Source organism: Marmota marmota, unplaced genomic scaffold, assembly GCF_001458135.2.
Source record: "Marmota marmota marmota unplaced genomic scaffold, marMar, whole genome shotgun sequence".
In the NCBI taxonomy this organism is placed as follows: Eukaryota; Metazoa; Chordata; class Mammalia; order Rodentia; family Sciuridae; genus Marmota; species Marmota marmota.
The window spans coordinates 10,095,996-10,101,995 of record NW_026000261.1 but is presented as its reverse complement, the minus strand read 5'-3'; positions in this window follow the sequence as shown (position 1 = coordinate 10,101,995).

The window sequence follows — 6,000 nt, the reverse complement described above, 5'->3', positions numbered from 1 at the left end:
TTTTATTTATTTATTTATTCGTTTGTTTGTTTATTTATTTATTTATTTTGAGGCAGGGTCTTTCTAAGTTGTTTAAGGCCTTGCTACATTGCTAAAATGGTGCTTGAATTTATAATCTTCCTGCCATAGCCTATCGATTTGCTGGGATTGCAGATGTGCACCACTGTCCTGGACTTGAACCTGAATCCTTCTTAATAAGTACAAAGATATTTGTTTCATATATGAATGTGCCTATGCCTATAAATTCAAAGTTCTTGGAAGGCTGCATATCAAGTAGTTAACCGAGGTTACCTTTGAGGAGGGAACTAGAGCTGGAGGATGAGGATGGGGTTAAGCCTGTTTTTTTCAAATCCTCAGTTACCTACTTAGAATCAGTGTGACCTTACTTCTCTCTGCTTCAGTTTCTTCATTAGTAACAACAGGAAAATAATTAATGTACATATACATGTTGTATATGTGGAATTTAAGTGAGTTAAATCCATGTAAAATATTTAGAGCTAAATCTGTTATGCAGTACATGGTGAGCAAATGTTGGTCCTTACCATTAAAAATTGCTTGAAAAGTGAAAAGCATATATTGGGAGCAGTCGACCTTTTTTCTGCTTCCATACCATTTAAGTAGGTAACTAGTGTCTGAAAGGATACTAATTATCACTCATTCTCTCCTGGAGCATATCAGACTCCCTATAGGAAAATCTATGGCTTGAGAATAACCCTTTAGAGATTCTTATATGCATTCCAAGTTGGCACTACCCTCAGTCTAGATGAATACAATTATGTTTTCATTCAATGTCAAACATGAATCAAAAAACCTTCTTGTACACAGATAATGCAGGACAGGGTTTTTAGGAAATAGGAGCAAAGTGATGTAAGTCTGGAACTTTTTACCATAAAATCACCACAACTAATATTGCCTTACTCCTCCAGCATGCAAATACAGTTTCAAAAAATTTTTAATTTAATTCGACCAGAAGGAACATTGAACCATAGTATCCTGTCATACATACAACAGGTACTCTACAAACACCAAATCCCCAATTCTTAGCACTGCAAATGTTATGATATCTGTCAGGGATCACTCAAATAAAAAAATGAATAAATTCAGTATCTGTGACTTTTTTATAGGCAGCCTATTTCCCTTCTAAATTGTGGCCTATTTAAATGAATATAAAAATGAGTTTGTAGTTTCCACTGGTAGAAGGAACTGGGAATGTATTTGATGCTAATGAGAACTTGGTGCAGGAAGTGACCTGTCAAACATATAATTAAAAATGACCTATATAAAAATGTGATGAAGTGAGAGAAAAAATGTGATGTAATGAGAGGAGGAGATCAACAAGATGATAGCTTTACCAGACAATTTCGGAGAAAGAACAAAAGGCCATGTATTTTAGTAAAAGAACATTTACTTGCATATCAGAAGACCTGGCTTCTCTGGTCCCATCTATCACTGACTTTGAATTCATCAGTTAATCTCTCTGGGCCTCATTTTTCTCCTTTATGATTTGACAAGGCTGAATTCCATGAGTTCAAAGGTCCCTTTGGTCTGAATATTGTATTAATTGTTAATAGCCATGTCCCACAGCCATGGAGTTTTGCCTTGGGCCTTCCTCTTAGGCAATCATCTTTGGTATGTAATGATCAACAAAGCCCTCTGATGAACTCTCACCCATTTGTGGAGCCAAATTAAATTTTGAGACCTCAGTTTTCATTGAAATGTCATCTCTTGATTGTCTGTTAAACAAAGGCCTTTTGATGCATCTCTGTGCTAGTTGGTGACGGTAAGTCTTGGGAATGTTTTGTAATAGGACAGTACATTGGGTTTCTTTGGAATGAACTTCAACAGAGCAGTCCTATCAGCTATGGTGTATAGGACTGAGACATTTGCATCATTTCTACTTGTTTGGGAAGGAATTGCCATGGGAACTGTACCCTAGCACCCTTCTTCACATCTTTGAACTTCCTGCTATTGCTGTTATTGGTTTAAAAACCTGACTCAGTCTGGCTGCTATGTGCTAAACAGTGATGACTGAGAGAAGTCATAAGGCTAGGCACAATTTCCTTCTTTTCTGGCCCAATGGTGCTTAGTTGTGGCGGTGACTTTTTTTTTTTTTCAACCTGCAATGTAGTGTGGTGACAATGGCATTGGGCTGATATTTGGTAACGTGTTTCATTAAAGGCTCCATGTTTGCCTTATGGGGGATAAATCAGAACCTGCTTGAGCCAAATATTTGCTTTGTTTTAGTCAAAGCTCTTACTTAAAAAAATCCAACTAATTCTGTGAATTGCAAAAGGAATGATAATGTGTACATCAGCAAAATTGTGATCACTATCACTTTACTTTATGTACCACATCTATATCTACATTTTTTCTGCTCTGTAGACCAATTATGTGCCTCCACTTTATTAGAACATTAATAAGTTCAGTGACTTGCCCAAGGGCAGCTAGTTAATAACAACTGAGATTCTAATCCTAGCCTTTGGGCTCCAGGCTAGTACTTGATTAGAATGGTCACAGCCCTGCTCCTCTGTGCTCTGTTTCTAATAGGAAACCATAACAGCTTATAATGTTTGTAAACAGGGTGGTAGCAGTGGTCTGCCGAGGTTCAGTCAAATGGGTGCATTGTAGTGAAAAAGAAAACAATAATAAAACCAACTCTAAGTCAGTCTGCTGTTTATTATCCCGATGCCTCCACAATTGTAAATAATTAATAACAAGTTAATGCTTCTTGCAGGGATGAACCACACCCAGCACTCTTGGGGGGGGGGCAAAGCTTCTCAGTTGGTCTATCCAATGTCATTTTCTAGTTCTCTTCCTCACCCTACATTCAAATGGAGCCAGAGATGCTGTATAAGGCCAGAAGGCAAAACAGGAAACTAGACAGTAGGCTTTGGACTGGAAAACCCCTCCTCAGTAGGGTGCTGAATCAATTAGCAAGTGCTTATTGAACACTGATTACATGCTCAGCACTAGGCTAGGAGCTTGGGGGGAAGAGCAGTCAAGCATGGTTCCTGCTTCAAGGAACTCACAGTTACCTTGAGGAGATAAGACTTAGGAAGAGTCAGCTATAACTCATACTTGGCACAACAAATAAATAAGAGTGTAATAGGCCACGTTATATATTCTGCCAAAGGTCATTCATTTATTCACTCTAGTGGATTTTGATTTGGGTTCAAATACTTTCTTGGTCACTCTCTACCTCTGTGATCTTAAATAAGCATCTTAGTTTCTCTGTGTCTCAGTTTCCTCAATGGTAAAAATAATAGTATTATAATAAAGCATTAATATCAGTGCTGAATAGTATATATCTATAGTATAATACTATATTATGATAGTATTATAATATAGAATTGAGAGTCCTTTAGGGAAGTATAGATTTTAGTTATTATTCATTCATCAAACATTTTGTGAGAATCTCTTTGCCATGGATTATGCTAGCTGGGGATATGGCCAGCTCTCAAAGAACTTCTGTGACTCATTCTTTGTCACCAGGGTTGCAAGGCAGTATAATAGCTTAGAGCACAAGCTCTGACATCAAATCACTGAGGCTTCAATCCAGTCTCTATCATTTTCTTCTTTTGATTTTAGGCAAGTTACCTAATCTCTGTGCTTCATTTCCCTCATCTGTAAAGCAGGGATAATAATAGTCCAGATCTCATTGAATTGTTGTGAAGATTAAAGGGATTAATAGATACTAAGCACTAAGAATTATGTCTGGAACATAGTAAGCATGAATTTTAGCAGTTACAATTATTATAGCTTGCTTTCTCACCAGAACTAATGGGAAAAACATTAATTTGGAAATTGGTGAGAGGTTCTTAAATCAGCTACACAGAAATGGTCAAAATTTGAGGTGACATTAGCTATATTCTTTGTTTACAGCCAACCCTTGATTATCCAATTTGGGATATTCTGCTGAGCTTAATTTCCTAGTTAATTAACCAAGTGTTGACTAGAATGTCCTATTGATTTAAATCATTTTGGTCAGAAATCTTTCTCTTTTTTAAATATTTATTTTTTTTTTAGTTTTAGGTGGACACAATATCTTTATTTTATTTTTATGTGGTGCTGAAGATCGAACCCAGTACCTCATGAATGGTAGATAAGCACTCCACCACTGAGCCACAACCCCAGCCTTGGGCAGAAATCTTTCTTAGATGTCCATAGCTAACTTCTTCTTTACTAAATACGGTTTAAGCCTACCCCCAGGTCTATGGTAGAGACAAGGGATCTTCCAAGTCCAAGGTGATAGGTTTGATGTTCCCTTGTTTAACTGTGACTTAAGGGACACGGTGGTCCCTTGATGCTAGCAAAATTCTTGGGATTTATAATTCTCCATTTAGTCTTTACTATCAACTACTTTTCATAGTTTAAGTGAACTACAGTACATGGATAAGTTCATGGCTTTATGATTTTTCATGTTGCTAAAATAGGACTATTTCTAAAGGCAAGGTCCGGGAGCTGTGTGCCACTTGGGAGGGTAATAAAATGGCTTTTTGGCAACATCTGAGTCCATTTGGGTAGTAACAGTAGAGAGGACATTCTGTATAAGCAAAAGAGTTCAAAATGGCCCTTTTACTCATCATGTCTCTCTTGTCAGAGTTACCACCCTGCCGTAAGTCCTGAAAGTCCCCCTGTTATAATCATCCTCCAGAGCAATACCATTCAATGGACATTTCTGTAATGAGGGAAATGCTCTCTATCTGCATTAATTCAGTAGTCACTAGACACATGTGGCTATGCAATACCTGAAAAACTAATATTTTAATTGCATTTCATTTAAATTAATATAAATAAAATGGCCACAGATACTCTTTAGTGGGTATCACATCACATGACATAACTCTAGTGTTTGGAATAAATGTTCAATCATTTATCCTAAAGATATTGAAAGACCTTGTTAAATTCTGAATGTGGCACTTGAGGCTAGGCTATTAATTTATTTTCCTTTGTTCATCATGAATTATTGTACACACCAGCTTATTTGTTCTTATCACATAAGAGGGCCTGATATAAGATAGGTATGCCTTACTGAGAAATGACAGTAATGAGAACTCACGAAGAGGACAAATAAGAGGTTACCCCTGAAGCAGCTTGCTGGCAGCCTCATCTTGGGTGTTAAAAGAGAGATGACAAAAGCAGAAGCAAATTTGTCATGCTGTTTAGGACTGATGCAGATTTAGGGAGGCTGAATGGGAGTGGAGATGGGGGCTTAGGGAGTGAGTTTGGAGTTGTGACAGTCTTTATTAATGAAATAAGTTTCTTTCCTCCCCCTGAGCTGTGTATAACGATGTGTCTACAGGAGACTAGCCCTGTAATAGAAAGGCCAGGACTGTGTTCCCAAAGGCCAACTTTTGTGACTCACAGGCCAAGGGGCAGAAGGCAAGAGGGTAGAGGACAGATCTATAAAAGCTTTAACCTTGAGAGACTTTTGTTAACCTGCCAATGGAGGTAAAATCCAGCATCTTGTCTTCAGTGGATGTCCTTAGTACTTAGATGAAATGCCAATCAGCAAACTACTGCTTCTCTCCAGGATCCCTGAGGCTTCCGCCAGCCAGACTGCTCAGACAAGTCAGCCTTTTCAGCAGAGAAACAGGTGAGTGATTTTCTTATTATTTGGAAGTGTGGTGCATCAGACATACGGCAGCTACTCATGGTGAAACAATTGCCATTTCAAATGTACTTGAAGCCGAATAAGCTGCTGCAGACAGCATTAGCAGTGCCCAGACTCTTGGATGGGGTCCTGTTTTACTAGACACCATCAGGTTTTAGTGGTTTAAATTTTCTCTGATCTAGTTTAAGTGTTTGGCATTAAAGAAGTTTTATGCTTTCAAGATTTCTCCTGGAAAAGATCAACAATCCCACCGTGAAAGTTAATAGTCAATGTGGAGCGCTAATCACTTTCCCCAAAGTGGGGTGAAGGATGGGTATTGGGAACCTGGAACTAGTGAATGGCAGTGCCCTCCTCCTTAGAACCACACTTTGAATGAAGGACAGGGA